Here is a 20097-nt window from a genome sequence, read left to right as displayed (position 1 = left end):
GGCAGGTCTCCGTTCCTCCGCGCAGACCTGCCGACCTTTGGGGAGGTTTGGGCGCCTCCCCAAACGTCCCCAAACCTCGGCAGGTCTCCGTTCCTGTTTGGGGAGGTTTGGGCGCCTCCCCAAACCTCCCCAAACCTCGGCAGGTCTCCGTTCCTCCGCGCAGACCTGCCGACCTTTGGGGAGGTTTGGGCGCCTCCCCAAACGTCCCCAAACCTCGGCAGGTCTCCGTTCCTGTTTGGGGAGGTTTGGGCGCCTCCCCAAACCTCCCCAAACCTCGGCAGGTCTCCGTTACTCCGCGCAGACCTGCCGACGTTTGGGGAGGTTTGGGCGCCTCCCCAAACGTCCCCAAACCTCGGCAGGTCTCCGTTCCTGTTTGGGGAGGTTTGGGCGCCTCCCCAAACCTCCCCAAACCTCGGCAGGTCTCCGTTCCTCCGCGCAGACCTGCCGACCTTTGGGGAGGTTTGGGCGCCTCCCCAAACGTCCCCAAACCTCGGCAGGTCTCCGTTCCTGTTTGGGGAGGTTTGGGCGCCTCCCCAAACGTCCCCAAACCTCGGCAGGTCTCCGTTCCTCCGCGCAGACCTGCCGACCTTTGGGGAGGTTTGGGCGCCTCCCCAAACGTCCCCAAACCTCGGCAGGTCTCCGTTCCTGTTTGGGGAGGTTTGGGCGCCTCCCCAAACCTCCCCAAACCTCGGCAGGTCTCCGTTCCTCCGCGCAGACCTGCCGAGGTTTGGGGAGGTTTGGGGAGGCGCCCAAACCTCCCCAAAGGTCGGCAGGAAGAACGGAGACCTGCCGAGGTTTGGGGAGGTTTGGGGAGGCGCCCAAACCTCCCCAAAGGTCGGCAGGTCTGCGCGGAGGAACGGAGACCTGCCGAGGTTTGGGGAGGTTTGGGGAGGCGCCCAAACCTCCCCAAACAGGAACGGAGACCTGCCGAGGTTTGGGGACGTTTGGGGAGGCGCCCAAACCTCCCCAAAGGTCGGCAGGTCTGCGCGGAGGAACGGAGACCTGCCGAGGTTTGGGGATGTTTGGGGAGGCGCCCAAACCTCCCCAAACAGGAACGGAGACCTGCCGAGGTTTGGGGACGTTTGGGGAGGCGCCCAAACCTCCCCAAAGGTCGGCAGGTCTGCGCGGAGGAACGGAGACCTGCCGAGGTTTGGGGAGGTTTGGGGAGGCGCCCAAACCTCCCCAAACAGGAACGGAGACCTGCCGAGGTTTGGGGACGTTTGGGGAGGCGCCCAAACCTCCCCAAAGGTCGGCAGGTCTGCGCGGAGGAACGGAGACCTGCCGAGGTTTGGGGATGTTTGGGGAGGCGCCCAAACCTCCCCAAACAGGAACGGAGACCTGCCGAGGTTTGGGGACGTTTGGGGAGGCGCCCAAACCTCCCCAAAGGTCGGCAGGTCTGCGCGGAGGAACGGAGACCTGCCGAGGTTTGGGGAGGTTTGGGGAGGCGCCCAAACCTCCCCAAACAGGAACGGAGACCTGCCGAGGTTTGGGGACGTTTGGGGAGGCGCCCAAACCTCCCCAAAGGTCGGCAGGTCTGCGCGGAGGAACGGAGACCTGCCGAGGTTTGGGGAGGTTTGGGGAGGCGCCCAAACCTCCCCAAACAGGAACGGAGACCTGCCGAGGTTTGGGGACGTTTGGGGAGGCGCCCAAACCTCCCCAAAGGTCGGCAGGTCTGCGCGGAGGAACGGAGACCTGCCGAGGTTTGGGGAGGTTTGGGGAGGCGCCCAAACCTCCCCAAACAGGAACGGAGACCTGCCGAGGTTTGGGGACGTTTGGGGAGGCGCCCAAACCTCCCCAAAGGTCGGCAGGTCTGCGCGGAGGAACGGAGACCTGCCGAGGTTTGGGGACGTTTGGGGAGGCGCCCAAACCTCCCCAAACAGGAACGGAGACCTGCCGAGGTTTGGGGACGTTTGGGGAGGCGCCCAAACCTCCCCAAAGGTCGGCAGGTCTGCGCGGAGGAACGGAGACCTGCCGAGGTTTGGGGACGTTTGGGGAGGCGCCCAAACCTCCCCAAACAGGAACGGAGACCTGCCGAGGTTTGGGGACGTTTGGGGAGGCGCCCAAACCTCCCCAAAGGTCGGCAGGTCTGCGCGGAGGAACGGAGACCTGCCGAGGTTTGGGGAGGTTTGGGGAGGCGCCCAAACCTCCCCAAAGGTCGGCAGGAGGAACGGAGACCTGCCGAGGTTTGGGGAGGTTTGGGGAGGCGCCCAAACCTCCCCAAAGGTCGGCAGGAGGAACGGAGACCTGCCGACGAGCCGCGGCTACACAGGGTATTCCTGTGTATTCAGGCTTGTAAAATGGCGGATCGAGCCTCTGCTGGCGGCAGAGGCTTGCAGAACGGCGGATCGGCTTATACTCGAGTCAATAACTTTTTCCAGTTTTTGGGGGTGAAATTGGGGGTCTCGGCTTATACTCGAGTCGGCTTATACTCAAGTATATACGGTATATGCCTGCTTATTAGGGCTTTCACACCCCCCCAAGCGGCATTATTACAAAGTCAGCTTATTGCCCCCAACAATCTGGGTCCTCATTTTACCTACCTCGGAAGGATGGAAGGCTGAGTTGGTATTCTGATATTGAAATTCGCTGTTAATGTGTGGATAACTTGTTAATATACAGCAATGTATGATATTTTTGTGTGTGTTGCAACATTAGATATATTCTGACTTTATGGAGCTTGGTTTGTGATTCCCCCCCCCCACAACCCTTTGTGTTTTATTGTTTGTATTTTGAGCTTGCTTTGTATCTTGTACCTAATGAGAATTTTAAGTTCACCACTTCTAAGGAGGAACAAATTGAAAAAAGCTGGCTTATACATTGTTTTCACTAAATCAAGACTCCAACTGACCAGAGACCATTCGTAAGTAGCTATCTGAGGCTGAACTCTCCGGGACACAATCAGAAAGAAGCTCATTCCTTTTATCTACAATCACACCAAGGTGATTATTGTGAGCATGGAAATAAGATTGGCCAGGAGTAATAGAAAGTTCCAGGACATAAAACACCATGATGTAGTGTGGTAGATATGATATTCTGACACCACCCACAAATCTGCATGTCAGCCTATCGATTCCTCAATGCACCTGAATTAATAGCCTTTCTGTCTAGTAACAACAGCACACTTCCTTTGCTATTTTGGAACGACTTAAAATTCATTTTATGCAAAGCGTGCCCATATCTGCATCAGAGCAATTTCCTGCCGCAGCTGTAGTGCCCCAGAAGTTAAATTCTGAAAGGAAAATAAGAAATGAGTCATCATTCTAACACACCTGACTGTTTAATCCATCCATTTAAACACACTGTTTCCCCTTTCTCGTTTAGAGAGTTGCCTGGGAGTTGGGCAGTGTATAAATGGAACACGTGAAGTCCTCAACTTACAGCAGTTCATTTAGTGACCATTGATGGTTACAGCATTGCTGAAAAAAGTGACTTATGACTGTTTTCACACTTAACGACCGTTGCAGCATCCCCACGGTCATGTGATCAAAACTCAGATGCTTGGCCACTGGCTGATATTTACGACGATTGCAGTGTCCCAGGGTCATGTGATCCCCTTTTGCAGTTCACCTCCCAATGGCCCTCACATGATGTAGCCTCCCCAGGACAACACCCATCACAAGACTCTCACTGATGACTCACACCTGACCCATTACAAGACCCTCACTTGACATACCCACACCTGAAGCCCTTACAAACAGAACACTGACACTGACATCCCCTAATCTCCAACTGAAGATGTTACCTAGCCTGGTAACGAGACGTTTGGAAACCAACCCACAAGCTCGGAGAATGGACCTTCACCCTCATCCTACACCTGAGCTACAGATATTCGCCACTATATATATATATATATATATTTATATAAAACTGCAACTTTGTGTCAGTGTCTCTGATTCCATTTGGATGCCTACTGCACAATTCTCTGACGTAAAAGCTCTGGCATCTTTAGGTTTTAGCAATTATATTTCAAGTTAAATCCATCACAATGCTTTGACAATTCCTATTGTGTACGGGGTTCGCTGCTTCAATGACGAGACGAGGCGAGTGAGTTCAGCAAAGATCATAGTTTATTGCTTGCAGGAACTGAACTGAGAAACAGGGCTGCGAATGCAGCTATTTATACCCTGGCCTCTAGGTGGTGGCCAATAGGTTTAAAGCAACCTATTGCCGCCCTAGAGGCAGCCAATGGCAGCTCTGGAGACAGGCTGTCTGAGGAGCTGGGAGCCATTAATCAGCTCCTTGCTGAAGCAACCCCCCAGCATCCAAAACCCACGTGGTACACTCAGCAAAACAAGGCCCAATATATTACACCTATCCTACAGTTTCTGGTCATAAGATGGAGCAGAAGGGACCATCAGAAGGTTGACCTCTGTTTTTGAAAGATTGGAAACTTTACGTAGACTTTTTGTTTAAAGCAGAAAAGCCTGAATTGATCATTTATGATTTGGGGATTTAAAAAGGGTTAAAGAGGGAGGGAAAAGACTAAGATTGCAACTGCTCAATAAGCTTTCTTGTTTTTATCTTTTTCTTATATTTCCTTTAATTCAGAAATTAAAGACGGTCGGTGTTAAAGGAATACTCTATTCAGAAATTCTAATAAAAGTGAAATAAAAAAGAAAGGCTACATATTTGCTGTCGCTTTTTATTTTGGGTAATAATTTCCTCCCCCTCCCCCCCTCCTCCTCTTCCTTCCCCCCCAAAGCTTCACAATGTGTAGAAGATCGGAAGAAGGAAATTATGATGTAACATAAGAAAGTTCCAGACCAGCCCACATTCAAGAGGCATCTCTATCTTGCCAGTTGTGGGTCATCCAAAGGTTGTCTGTTTTCCCCTCCCCCAAAATGTTTTCTTAGGGGGTTCTCTGAAGAGTTTTGGCTGGTGGGCTGCATCTGGATTGAATTTTGCAAAACAATTTTATTATGAGTACATAGGATAGGGTTATAAATGCAGATATCTCGCCACTCAGAATGTGTGCTTGAAGATGCATCTTGTTTCAATGGGAAAGAAGAACACAGAATTAGTCTTCCAATTCTGACATTGCTTTGGGACAGTTTGCACTCCAGATGTGTTTGCTGGCAAGTTTGTTTATTCATTCCTTTATTACAGATTGTCAGGGCTTTTTTTCTCATAGAACGCTCAGAATGGAGTTCCGGCACCTTTTTTGGATGGAAACTTGTAGGGTAGGCAAGGCAGGTTGTATGACATGTGTGAGTTCTGGCACCTTTTTCTCTTACAAAAAAAGCACTGCAGATTGTCCTTGACTTATTATACCCTTTCTTTTAGTGACCGCTTGAAGTCACAATGGCACTGAAAAAAGTATGACTGTTTTTCACACTTTTATGACTGTTGCAGCATCCCTGTGGTCACATGTGTTGTGATTCCGTGCCAGCCTGTGTTCCTAACAGCTGAGTCCAAGGGATCTGAGGAGGAGGAGGAAGAGGGGTTTGGAGAGCCTTCGGAGTTGGAGGGAGGCTCTGAGGCATTACAAGACTCATAGTCAGAGGAAGAGCCGGGCCCCTCCAATTGTGTTCTGTATGAGGCTCAGCTGTGTGGGGAGGATGACTCGGACTCTGAGGCTTCACAGATGAATGTATTTATTGATGCTCGAAGTAGAAGGAAGCTTAGCAGAGCAGATCAGAGAAAGACTATGCGGCAACTCAGCGAAAGAAGGAGAAGGCATTGAAAAGCCATGCCTTGGGGCTGCTAATAAAAGGGGAAGGTATGGGCGATGCTGTTTACTGAAGGCAACCGTTTGTAGAACTCCAAAGGAAATCCTGGTCTGTTTGAGTCCTTGCTGAACTTCTTGTTTAACTCTTGTTCTTGCTGTTTGAACCATTTATTTGCTAAGGAAAATATTCTGTTGTTTTTTTGGACTTAAGTATTTGAACTGTATATAAATAAAAGCAGGGCTTTTTTCTCAGAACGGAGTTTCGGCACCTTTTTTGGATGGAACCTTGTAGGGTAGGCAAGGTGAGTTGTATGACATGTGTGAGTTCTGGCACCTTTTTCTTTTACAAAAAAGCACTGAATAAAAGGGTTGGGTTTTTCCACCCTATTGATTAAAAGAAAAGGGGTTGTCCTTGACATGCAAACAAAGGATGGTCGTAGGCTGGAACAGCACAACATGGTTAAAATTCAGATTCTTGGCAACTGATTTGTATTTATGACCGCTGCTGTGTCCCAAGGTCATGTGATCCCCTGCTGTGACCTTCTAACAGGCAAAGTCAATGGGGAAGCCAAATTCACTCACAACCATGTTACTAACTTATCAACTGCAGTGATTCACTTAACAGCCTTGGCAGGAAAGGTTGTAAAATGGGGCAAAACTCACTTAACAACGGGCTTGCTTAACAACAGGGATTTGGGGCTCAGTTCTGGCCTTAGTGGAAGACTCTTTGTATATCTTTCATTCCAGAGCTCAAGGTGGGGTATGCAACATTCTGCCCATCTATTTACCCCTACTATAGCAACCCTGTGAGATAGATTAGACAGCAAGAAAAGTATTGGCCCCAAACCACCCTGGGAGCCTTTGGATTTAAGAGGGAATCAGAATCTGGGTCTCTCCACTCCCAATTCAACCTTTTTCATCCCCACCCATCACTAGCTCTCAATCGGTTATGACAATTCCCCATAACTGCCGCACACAGCTAGAGGACATTAAATTGGGCAAGGCTAGATGAGAGGAGGCAATCTTCACCTACCAAATAATATTTCAGTTTTGCAATTCTAAGCTTAGAAAATGCTTCTTTTTATTTGACATGGGAACCAGTTCATGCCTTTTATTTTTTTTTTATTTTTTTATTTTAATTCCATTTATATCCCGCCCTTCTCCGAAGACTCAGGGCGGCTTACAAGCTTAGCAGTAGCCTTCATTCTATGTATATGCCTGCTTATTAGGGCTTTCACACACACACCCCCAAGCGGCATTATTACAAAGTCAGCTTAATTGCCCCCAACAATCTGGGTCCTCATTTTACCGACCTCGGAAGGATGGAAGGCTGAGTCAACCTTGAGCCTGGTGGGATGCGAACCTGCACTAATTGCAGGCAGCTGGTGTTACTTAAGGAGGCATTAGCCCACTGCTCCACCAAGGCATTAGCCCAAGGCATTGTCAGTAAACTCCACCAGTGTGGGATAATTTGCACCATGCAGTGTGTTTGTCAGAACCCATATTCTGCTGACACAAGTTCTGCTTTCTTAGGATGAGGTTTTGAAGTGAGCCCTGACAGTGTTTGTGAATCCAGGCAGGCGGGTTAATTCAGTCAAACATAATTAAATGCAACATTGGGTAAATATTGTTCAAGGATAGTCAATCGCTAAGTAATCAATTTGGAGAACGTGAGCTGAGTTAGTTCAGTGTGAGGCTAAGGCCCTGCATTTTTACACCTTTGTTTCAGACCAGAAAAAGAGGAAGATCAGTGTTTCTCAACTTTGGTAACTTTAAGTTATGTGGACTTCAACTCCCAGAATTCCCCAGCCAGCTTATAATACTACCTTTATACTATAAGATCGTGGTGTGCTACTTTTATTATACAGCTATTGCAGGGGTAGGCAACCTCGGCTCTTTTATGACTCATGGACTTCAACTCCCAGAATTCCTGAGTCAGCTATGCTGACTTAGGAATTCTGGGAGTTGAAGTCCATGAATCATAAAAGAGCCGAGGTTGCCTACCCCTGAGCTATTGTAATAGAATTTTGTAGTCTGAATACACTTTCCCCCTCCCTCCCTTTAGCTTCATGAGAATAAGGGAAGGTGTCTGAGATGCTTTCTTGGGTTACAGTTCTGGCTTGGACTCTAATTTCTTTTATCTGAGTTGGTTGTGGCTTTTCCTCCTATTCCGCAATATTATTCTTTCTGGCTATTACACATACTGTATTAGTGACTACCATAAAGCTCATATAGTATACAATATCACAGTCTGGTTTTAGAAGCATCACTGCTTCAGACAGGAAGGCAGTTGTTATGTATGCAGGGCGTCGGACCCACTACACAATAGTGGTGCAGAGAGTGGTGAGGGTGGCCGAAAAGATCATTGGCAGTTCCCTCCCTTCCATCCAGGACATAGCACAGAAGCGTTGCTTGAGCAGGGTCTGCAGGATTGTCTGGGACACTACACATTCTCTTCACAACCTGTATTGTGTAGTGGGTTGTGGACCGCATGGCAATGAGGAGGCAGATGAGTACCACATGTCAGCTCTTTATTGGTGGTCGGCGCGTACTGGACAAAGGGGGTTACCTGGACCCCTTACTTAGCCAGGTGATGCTCTGGCCAATCCATCCATCTGTATCTCCCGCCGAAACCCTTTCAGCCAATCCGGCCACAGCACAGCGCCCCCTGGTGGTACCTGCAGAGCTGCTGCTCACACCCCATACATAACCTGTTTTCCTCATTACCTTCCAGGAGGAGGCTTTAAACTTTGTGTCACAGAAGACTCTTGAGAACACCGTGGACAGCCCAGAAAACCAACGGATGGATCATCAGACAAATCAATCCATAGTTCTCCCTCAAGCCACAAATTATCCTACTTCAGACACATTATGCAAAGACCAGATCTCTGGAGAAGGCGCTGACACTGGGGATGATGGAAGGACAGAGAGCAAGATGGATGGACTCAGCTACAGTGGCGGTGGGGGCACATTGGAAGATCTAAAAGACCAGAGCAAATAATTATGGAGAATATCTATCTTGATAAAAGCACTGATTTGATGGCACATAATCCATCAGAAGCGCGGCAGCTGCAATCTAGGTGTTTTTTCCCCCCCTGGAAAGTGGGTATTCTCGTTTAATTTCGCTTTCTTTCCCCATCCCTCGCTCCTTGCCAATCCCTTACCAACTTCCACTAGCTAGCATTAACCCTGGATAGAACTGTAATTCTATTTATTTGAACAAATTTTCATAACACCCTAAATGATCCTACAACATATCATTATCAAATGTGATAATAACATCTAAGCTTCCAATCAAGAAGCAACCTAGAACTAAGGAGAAACTTCCTGACAGTTAGAACAATTAATCAGTGGAACAGCTTGCTTCCAGAAGCTGTGAATGCTCCAACACTGGAAGTCTTTAAGAAGAGACTGGACAGCCATTTGCCTGAAATAGTATAAGGCAGGGGTAGGCTACCTCTTTTATGACTACTGGATTCAACTCCCAGAATTCCTGAGCCAGCCATACTGGTTTAGGAATTCTGGGAGTTGAAGTCCACAAGTAATAAAAGAGCAAAGGTTGCCTACCCCTGGATAGGGTTTCCTGCCTGAGCAGGGGGTTGAACTAGATGACCACCAAGGTCCCTTCCAACATTATTATTATTTCCAAGATAGCAACATGTATGGAGTTTTTAAAAACTCTAAGAAATACAGAAAGTCCTCGACTTATGATCACAACTGAGCCCAACATTTCTGTTGCTAAGCAAGACAGTTGTGAAATGAGTTTTGCCCTTTTTATGATCTTTCTTGCCACAGTTGTTAGGTGAATCACTGCAGTTGTTGAATTAGTGATATGGATGTTAAGTGAATCTGGCTTCCCTCACTGATTTTGCTTCTCAGAAGGTCGCAAAAGGGGATCACATGACCCTGGGACACTACAACTGTCATAAATATGAGACACTTGCCAAGCATCTGAATTTTGATTCACACGACCACAGGGATGCTGCAATGGTCATAAGGGCGAAAAATGGTCATAAGTCAATTTGTAAGTCAAAGATTATCTGTAATAAAATCTAACTCTCCAATTAAATTCAAGATAGCCACCTGGACAACAACGTAACACTGAGAAAAGCTTGGATAAAAATAGAAAAGTAGGTAAATCGTAAGAAGAAGGAGGCAAATTTCTTATTACAGTAAAGCCATCTGAAACATTGTGATTAAAGTTATTTAGATTTAATAGCCAACAAATCAACTTGGGGGGTCCTTCTAGACTCACAGCTCTCTTTAGAAGAGCATATTGGAGCTGTGACTAGGGGGGCCTTTGCCCAGGTTCGCCTGGTGCGCCAGTTGCGGCCCTATCTGGATCGGGATGCCTTGCGTACAGTCACTCATGCGCTCGTGACCTCTCGTCTGGACTACTGTAATGCTCTCTACATGGGGCTGCCCTTGAAGACCACTCGGAGGCTCCAACTGGTGCAAAATGCAGCCGTGCGAGTTGTGTTGGGAGTCTCCCGATATTCCCATGTTACACCTTTGCTCTGCGAGCTGCATTGGCTGCCGGTTGTCCTCCGGGTGAGATTCAAGGTGTTGGTAATGACTTACAAAGCCCTACATGGCATGGGTCCGGATTACCTATGGCAACACCTGTGGCCAGCGTCAACCTCCCTCCGTCCAGTGCGCTCCCACAGAGAGGGCCTTCTCAGGGTGCCTCCGATCAAAGAATGTCGATTGGTGGCCCCTAGGGGGAGGGCGTTCTCTGTGGGCGCGCCAGACCTGTGGAACCGCTTGCCGGTTGAGCTCCGGATGGCCCCCGACCTTCGTTCCTTCAAGCAGGATCTAAAAACTTATTTATTCGAGCAATCCGGCCTGGTTTGATGGGTTAAGGGTTGGGTTTTTAACATGGTTTTAATTACTGTTTATATTGGGCATAATATTTAATTGTTTTTTTAACTTTTGTACTTCGTTTTTAATATTTATTGCCCTGTACACCGCCCTGAGTCCTTCGGGAGAAGGGCGGTATAAAAATTTAATAAATATAAATATAATATAAAAGACTCAAGGAACTGTATGGAGTATTTTTTAAAAAAAACTCAGAAACACTAGCACATTGGGGAAATACTGTATGGAAATCACTCATCATTTGGCAAGAGGATTCATATGTTGTCTGTGGGCATCTGTTTGAAAAGCTAGGCTGAGGTCAAATGATGGATGGGATAGGATTGCACATAGAGAAGGCACATCAGTACATTGCCACAAGATGGCACTGTGTATCTATGGAGATTCTCGATCATCTAGGACAGAGGTCCCCAACCTTTTGGGCACCAGGGACTGGTTCTGTGGAGAAAGGTTTTTCCACGGACCGGAGAGTGTGTGGTTTTGTGTCCTGCCTGCATCCCATGGATGGGACCTTGTTTGTTTGTGCAGACCGGTTGCTGGCATGCTGCGGCCCAGTACCGGTCCACAGACCGGGGGTTGGGGACCCCTGATCCAGGTCATGGTTGTCCCAAAGATGCTTTTTTTCAGGAGGCAATTGGACTTCCTTGTTTTTCTTTGAAGACGTTTCGCTTCTCATCCAAGAAGCTTCTTCAGCTCTTCAGAAAAAAGCACCTTTGGGATGGCACAGTGTAGCTAATCAAACATCATACACTTGCCCTGTGTATAGAACAGGAAAGCAGCACAGTTTAGAAAACTCATGTCCTGTAGGTCAATACTACTTTTATTGTAAAGCTATTTATTTTATCTATCATCTATCTATCTATCTATCTATCTATCTATCTATCTATCTATCTATCTATCTATCTATCTATCTATCTATCTATCTGTCATTTCCCTCCATTATTATATATATTTTTTATAAACAACTCAATGTAGCGAATATATCTAGTACTCCTTCTTCCTACTATTTTCCTCCACAACAGCCACCCTGTGAGATTGAGTTGGACTGGAAGAGAGTGGACTGGCTCAAAATTACCCAGCTGGCTTTCATAGCTAGGGCGGGACTAGAGCTCACGGTTTCTATAGTGACAGAATCTTGCAAGTCTGAATACGCTTTGCCTCTCCCTTCCTTTCAGCGATGGCAATAGCACTTATACACCGCTTCATAGTGCTTTACAGCCCTCTCTAAGTTACTAAGTCAGCATATTGCCCCCCAACAACCTGGGTCCTCATTTTACCCACCTCGAAAGGATGGAAGGCTGAGTCAACCTCGAGTCGGTCAGGATCGAACTCCAGGCTGTGGGCAGCGAGTTAGCCTGCAATACTGTATTCTAACCACTGCACCACCAGGGCTCCTTCATGGGAAGTAGGGAGGGGCTTTTCTGAAATGTTTACTCACATTATATTCTTACTCAGGACTTGGAACCCTGTTTTCTGATCATTGCCTTGCTAGTGGTTCTTTTTTTTCTGTCCCTCAAGGGCATTACTTGTGTCCTCTTCAGCATGTGAAGCAGATATATCCTAAGGCCATGGTGGCGAACCTATGGCACGTGTGCCGCAGATGGCACACAGAGCCCTCTCTCTGTGGGCATGTGCGCCGTCATTCCAGTCCTAGGCCTTCAGCTGGGTTTTATAAAACCTTTTCACTTTAGGCCTCCACCGCCGTGTGCAAACAAACAAAAAAAAGGTCCAATCAATCAATCAATTTCAACTTCTCGTGGGAAAAAAAGAGATCTTGCAAAGTTGGAATTGACTGATTGAACTTTTTAGTCCCACCCAGTCTGCCGTTACCACTGCAGCCACGCCCACCCAATGGGCCACGCCCACCCGGCACCTGATAATACATAAGTGGGTTTTGGGTTGCAGTTTGGGCACTCGGTCTCTAAAAGGTTCGCCATCGTCCTAAAGGCTATGCCAGTGGCAAGTCATATAGCTATATTTGGATCCAGGGTAAATTTCTGAGTGATTTTCAAGGGCCAGCCCATTACAGTAGTCCAATAGAACATGGACAGGCTCCGCTACAGAAAAAAAATGGAATTACTGTTGATATTAAACTTATTTTGTGACTGGACTTGCAAAAGCTGCTGCATTAAGGACTTAAAAATAAAGGATCCTCAGAACTTCAGAAGCCCTACCGGATCTGGTCTGAGGCCTGTCCAGCATTCTCCACCACACAGCCAAGAATCTTTGGGAAGCTCAGAGATGTAATAAGGAGGCCTGCAGCTGTCATATGTTTTCACTTTCCAATAAATTAAGGTATTAAAAGGAAGCAAGAGAATCAGTACAAGAGGCAGAAAAAGGAAGCAAAAAAAGAGAGAAGAAAATATACAGATGTCCGGTGTTTCTTGCTAGCTTTGATGTCACGCTAGCTGTTTGTCAACCAATGGATTTCCCCACTATTTACAAATTCCCAGACCTTGTCAAAAGGACCACTCAACTCTGTTTTACTTGGAATTTTCTTGGCACTCTGTGGCTGTAGTTTTATTAGGAAGAGAGATGAGAATTTGCTCATTATCCTGTTCTCCAGGATCACTCTGGAATCAGAGATTGGGGGAGTAATGGAGATAGGGACCCTCATGGATATAATCTATGAAATTCAAAGAGCTAAGATTTTGCAACATGATACCAACAGTTATGATCATTCACAAAGAAAGACAACCGAGACCTCAGTTCTGTTTTTCATCATGTATATTCAGTATGACAACTTCATTTTTATCTTCATATAGGATTACTCTTTGGTTTGCTGACATTGTGTTCAAATTAGAAGACTCCCTCAAGGGTAATTAAAAAGAAGTCCTTACAGATTTTTATCTTTTAGCTGTTGCTGACTATAGGCTGCCGTGTTCATCTCCATTAAATAAAGAACTCTTGGAACCAGGCTTGTCCAAAAAGGAGATTTTACTAAGATGTAGTCGATTGTGGGAATACAAGACAGGATCTGGCATTGTGTTACATTTTGATACTATATAAAGAATTCCCATTTCAACCCCCTCCCTTCAACCCCATTTGGTCAGACTCACGTTAATTAAACTTAGGTGTCAGGCCCTTCCGTGGGAAAGGGTAATCTTCTCATGCTTTTTATTGCTATTGCTTTCTTCCTTTCAGTTTCAAATGGAGATACAGACCAGATCCCTTCTTCCCTAACCCTCCCCCTTGTTGTCCCCAGTTCAAAAGGTTTTCCTTGGTCTTTGAAGATAGCCTACAGGCAGGCTGAATACACCTCTTCTCCTTCCCCCTCGGAAGATGGCAGAATCCAGGGGGAGGCACAATAATTTAAACATACATTTATGAATGTGATATAAATGGATTCTGACAAGGCCATTGAGCCAGCCCTGTCTGCAGATGTTTCCCCGGTCATGTGACACACAATCTCACACAATGCTGTTATCTTCCCATCAAAGTTGTACCTATTTATCTCCTCGCATTTGCATGCTTTTGAACTGCTAGGCTGGCAGGAGCTGGGGTGAGGACGCTTGGGTCTTGAACCCGGGTTGTCCAGCATCTTAACTACTGAGTCACCACGCTGTAGGACCTGCCCCCCTCAAAAAGCTAACCTTGATAGAGAAACAGCTTAACGATGGCTCTATTATTCAAGTTGCCAATTTGCTTCTAATCCAATTAATAGGTGTTAGTTAAAAACAAGAAACAAAATGTATTGCTGGAGGTTTGAACTGAACAGGAACCCTTGTGAATGGGTGAGCTCCTGAGCATAAGCAGAGAGCTAAGAGAATACTGAGCAATGAAGTTGCAGAATGCTCCATTGGGGAAAAAAGTGAAATGCTCATAATCTAGACATTTTTAATCTAGAGCAGTGCTTCTTAAAAGTGTGGTCCAAGGAGCCCTGGAGATCTTGAAAGACTCTCTTGGGGGGGTCTACAAAATCAAAATTATAGTAGTCCTCGACTTACAACAGTTGATTTAGTGACTGTTTAAAGTTACAACTGAAAAAGTGACTTATGACCATATTTCACAGTTACAACCTTTGCAGCTTCCCCATAGTCATGTGATCAAAATTCAGATTCTTGGCAACTGGTTCATACTTATGACTGTTGCTGTGTCCCAAGGTCATGTGACCAGCTTTTGCGACCTTCTGACAAGCAAAGTGTGTAGTGGGGTGCCCCAGGGCTCTGTTCTGGGCCCAGTGCTCTTCAACATCTTCATCAATGATTTGGATGAGGGGATAGATGGGGAACTCATCAGATTTGCAGATGACAGCAAGATGGCAACAATAGCCAAAACTCCAGAAGACAGGGTTAAGATATAGGAGGATCTTGACAGACTTGAACATCAGGCGCTATCTAACAAAATGAAATTCAATGGTGAAAAAAGTAAGGTTCTACATTTAGGCAAGAAAAACCAAATGCACAGGTATAGTATAGATGGTACCTTGCTCAATAGTAGTAACTGTGAGAGGGATCTCGGAGTCCTAGTGGACAATCACTTAAATACAAGCCAGCAGTGTGCTGCAGCTGCCAAAAAAGCCAACACATTGCTGGGCTGCATTAACAGAGGGATAGAATCAAGATCATGTGAAGTATTAATACCACTTTACAATGCCTTGGTAAGGCCACACTTGGAATACTGCATCCAGTTTTGGTCACCATGATGTAAAAAAGATGTTGAGACTCTAGAAAGAGTACAAAGAAGAGCAACATAGATGATTAGGGAACTGGAGGCTAAAACTTATAATGAACGGTTGCTGGAATTGGGTATGTGTAGTTTAATGAAGAGAAGGGTGAGGGGTGACATGATAGCAGTGTTCCAATATCTCAGGGGTGGCCATAAAGAAGAGGGAGTCAAGCTATTCTCCAAAGTACCTGAAGGCAGGACAAGAAGCAATGGATGGAAACTAACCAAAGAGAGAAGCAACCTAGAACTAAGGAGAAGCTTCCTGACAGTTAGAACAATTAATGAGTAGAACAACCTGCCTCCAGAAGCTGTGAATGCTCCAACACTGAAAGTCTTTAAGAAGAGATTGGACAGCCATTTGCCTGAAATGGTATATAGGGTTTCCTGCCTGAGCAGGGGGTTGGACTAGATGACCTCCAAGGTTCCTTCCACCATTATTATTATTGTTGTTGTTGTTGTTATTGTTGTTGTTGTTATTATTATTATTATTATTATTATTATTATTAATTATTATTATTATTATTATTATCATTCAAAGTGGGAAGGAGTCTTAAAAAACTTTAAGAAACACTGATAGAGTGTTATAGGCTTAGCAGTATTATCAGTCGGTGGTGTTTACAGTTGAAACAAAAACTATATTTATTATGAAATATATAAGGATAGAAAAACAGTCCTTAATCAAAGAGAAGCTGATAGCTGCACTCAGGGCTGTTATGCTAATGTGGAAGTTCAAGCTGAGTTTGTATTGTGCACGTTCTTTTAAAAGAGGTTTCATAATATTAGTCAAACCCTGAAGGATTTATAAAAGTAACTTTCCTTCTCCCCACCACAATGTAAAGTTGCATCATTATTATGACTCTTAGTATCTTTTCATTTTAAAACCCGATTGCAACATGGATTCTCCACAGATGTTGAAACAATAATAGCTAGATCAGTGTTTCTCAAACTCTGCAAACTTTAAGATGTACGGACTTCAACTCCCAGAATTCCCAAGCCAGCCATGCTGAATTGAAGTCCACACATCTTAAAGTTTGTTGAGCCTGAGAAACACTAATCCTAGAGTTTCCAGACAGCAGATGCCCTAGGGCAGGGGTCAGCAACCTGAAACAGTGAAAGAGCCACTCGGAACCGGTTCCCTCACAAAAGGAAAAACTGGGAGCCGCAAAAAATGTGTGCGCATGCGCGTACATGCGCGCATGTGCAGAACAGGGTTTGACTGAAGAGTGGAGCCAAGGCAAGATATGCACCTACCCTGCATATTTGAATTGATTGGTTGAAGTTTTTTAGTCCCACTTTTTTTTTTTTGGACTGCACATGGCAGAGAACTGGGAGCCACAGGAGACATCTGAAAGAGCCCCTGTGCCCTAGGGGAAGTTGAGTTTTGAAAGGCACGGGTTCTTCGATGCTGCAATAAATGATGAGGTTGTGTAATGCCTTGGATTTGATTCTAAATAATACAGGTGTGTTCTAAATAATACCCCCCAAGTGCATAGAATTATACTATTTATAATATAACAATACATGGAAAATATTGTAATAGGGAGGAATGGACAAATACTGAAGGTAAGTTGTCCCAGAGGTGGAGATTATCATTGAAAAGGCTTAAGTGGAGAGTCCCTGAAGATGATATTCCCTTAAATCCCCAGTGAACCCCCTGTACTGGATTTCCAGGCTGGGAGATTCAACCTGGCAAGGGCAGAGATATCCTGATTCTGAAATGGTATGTGGGAAAGGCCTTGGGAGACGAGATGAAGAGATATTGCCTAGGGAACAGTTAGATAAGAGATAGCATAGCCTGCAGCTGCACAGTGGGTGGGGCAAAAGGCCCCAAAGGGACCTTAAATGGGACTTTTCCTAATTTTGGGGGCTGTAAAGGAGATTGGGGAGGGGGGGGATGATAGCCAAATCTGACCCTAGGTTCTGCCTTGGTTTACCTTTTCCAATAAGCAACAGAGTTGGAAGATCATTTAAAAGCAATTTACTAGAGTACTCTGATAAAGTGAGATCTCCCTATGAAAAGGGAGAACCTCGAGACCCATCATACATTCCCTTTTCTATAAAGACATCCAAAAAAAAAATGCAAGAGAAAAAGTGATCGGACAGGACCAAAGTTAACTTCCCTTTTGCATAGGCAATCAATTACATGTAATCAAACATGTTACATATTTGCACCCCATAATACCTCACATGTTTATTAAAATGAAGTGTGAGGACAGAAGGGGTGTAAATTTTAGGATATTAATAAGCAAGAAGGCTGTCTGGAGTTCACAAGGCAAACCAGACACCAGTTAATGCCAACAAGCTCTCTCTCTCTCTCTCATCAGGAGATATTGTCCAGAGAAGCTATCAATCAATTCATATAGCAATAGGATGAAAAGTTCTCCTACATTCCAGTCTGCAATGGCCTGATAAACCCTTATAACCATTTTCGAAGAGGAAAAAAGGATAAGTCAAATTAAAATATAAAATAACTGTGTAAGTTAAGAATATTATAAAATCCCTGTCATGTGCCCCTCTGAGGGGGTGGGGGTGGGCAAAGATTTGTACTGTCAGACTTGCAAGAGTCTCTTAATGCAATGCTATACAATAAAGCAGAATTAGCTCATCTGATCATGTTTTCAGTCTGGTTTACCTCATAAGGCTGACAGATCCTGAATCACAGGGGTCTGTGATTAGCAATAGCACTTAGACTTATATACCGTTTCACAGTGCTTTACAGCCCTCTCTGAACGGTTTACAGAGTCAGCATATTGGTCCTAGCAATCCAGGTCCTTATTTTATTGACCTCGGAAGGATGGAAGGCTTTGAGCCTGGTCAGGATCGAACTGCCAAATTGCAATCAGACGGCAGTCAGCAGAAGTAGCCTGCAGTACTGCCTTCTGACCACTGTGCCACCATGGCTTTAAAGGAGATAACCCACCCCTTGAACTGCACCCTGCAGCTGACTTTCTTGAATAAGAATGTTCTATAAATTGGGAGGGACGCGGTGGCTTAGTGGGTTAGGACGCTGAGCTTGTCGATCAGAAGGTCGGCAGTTTGGCGGGTCGAATCCCGAGTGCCGCCTAACAGAGTGAGCGCCTGTTACTCGTCCCAGCCTCTGCCAACCTAGCAGTTCGAAAGCATGTAAAAATGCAAGTAGAAAAATAGGGACCACTACGGTGGGAAGGTAACAGCGTTCTGTGCGCCTTTCGCGTCTAGTCATGCTGGCCACATGACCACGGAGACGTCCTCGGACAAGCGCTGGCTCTCTTCGGCTATGAAACGGAGATGAGCACCGGCCCCTAGAGTCGGAAACGACTAGCACGCATGTGCGGGGGAACCTTTACCTTTACCTTATAAATTGGGAACAATATGGAATCAAGAGGAAAGAGCTTCCTGATGATTGGCAGGTCCCGTGAAGGGCCTTCCCCACAGAGATGCACTCTTGGGTTCCCTTCTCCTTTCTCATGCTCGTTGACAACATCTGTGGTTTCCCTTTCCCCTCCAGCTCCCCCAGTTCCTCTTTACAACTGGCCAACGCTGTGCCTTGCCCTTGTTCTAGCGTCTTCCCCCAATGAAGCCCTCTCTCTTCTTAATTCCAGCCGTTGTGGCTGCTGTCACCCTGGCAGGAACAGCTGTGTGGGCTCTCCAAGGTAAGCTTTTGATCCTTTCTTGCAAGAAACTGCCTGATCATCTTGCAGTCAGATCCTCGGGGAAGCCCTCTTTAGCCCGTGCCGGTCAGGGCTGAAGGCAGCTACAGGCTGGTGCATCTCGTAGCATAAAAGTGGGGGCCATATTTTCTTTGGAAAATTAAAGGAGGAACCAGTTTGATCTAGTGGTTAAGGCACCAGTAAATCCAGTAAATAATTGAATGTTGTATGGCACCCAGAGTTGTTTTTTTTAGATGATGGGTAGTCATATAAATGTGGTAAACAAATAAATCTTGTCTTGTGTCAGAAATGCAGGAACTAGGAAAGGGGGCATTGTTACTCAGATTGTTGGGGGCAATAAGCTGACTTTGTAATAATGCCGCTTGAGGGGTGTATGAAAGCCCTAATAAGCAGGCATATACATAGAATGAAGGCTACTGCTAAGCTTGTAAGCCGCCCTGAGTCTTCGGAGAAGGGCGGGATATAAATGTAATAAAAATAAATAAATAAAATAAATAAATACTCTACTCTACTCTACTCTACTCTACTCTACTCTACTCTACTCTACTCTACTCTACTCTACTCTATTCTATTCTATTCTATTCTATTCTATTCTATTCTATTCTATTCTATTCTATTCTAATTTCTAAATAAATAAATTACGGTAAGTGAATTGGGTCCATAGTTGAAATAGGCTAAAAAATTGTACATCTTCCACACATTTTGTGATTCCTAGCACAAAGAGAGCATATTTTCCCATAAACAAGTAGTCTTTGACTTAGAACAGTTTGTTTAGTGACCAATTTGAAGTTACAAGGGCACTGAAAAAAGTGACTTATGAACATTTTTCACACTTATGACCGTTGCAGCGTCCCCATGTCATGTGATTTACATTCAGATGCTTGACAACGGGTTCGTATTTATGATGATTGCAATGTCCCGGGGGTCATGTGATCCCCTTTTGCGACCTTCTAACAGGCAAAGCCAATGGGGAAGTCAGATTCACTTAACAACCATATTACTTTTAATTACTGCAGTGATTCACTTAACAAATGTGGTAAGAAAAGTCGTAAGCTGGGGAAAACTCACTTAATGAATGTCTCAGTTAGCAACATAAATTCTGGGTTGTAAGTCAAGGACTACCTGTATATTTAATAGTATTGCTTTTCCTCTCTGTTGCTGTGGTTCTGAGGCTTGGCCAGAAGTTAAGGTTGGCCAAGATGTTCACCTTGGAGGGTGTAAAAAACGTGTGGATTT

At 45.6% G+C, this 20097-nt stretch overlaps 1 protein-coding gene across 4 annotated transcripts in view; it reads left to right on the top strand.

Annotated features, from left to right (window-relative positions):
• DDAH2 (DDAH family member 2, ADMA-independent) overlaps positions 1–20097 on the top strand; it is a 285750-nt gene that overhangs the window by 78258 nt on the left and 187395 nt on the right. The gene's annotated exons all lie outside the window — the stretch shown is intronic.

Source organism: Vipera ursinii (assembly GCF_947247035.1).
Source record: "Vipera ursinii genome assembly, chromosome: 2".
Taxonomy (NCBI): Eukaryota; Metazoa; Chordata; class Lepidosauria; order Squamata; family Viperidae; genus Vipera; species Vipera ursinii.
This window is presented reverse-complemented; position numbering and strand designations above follow the sequence as displayed.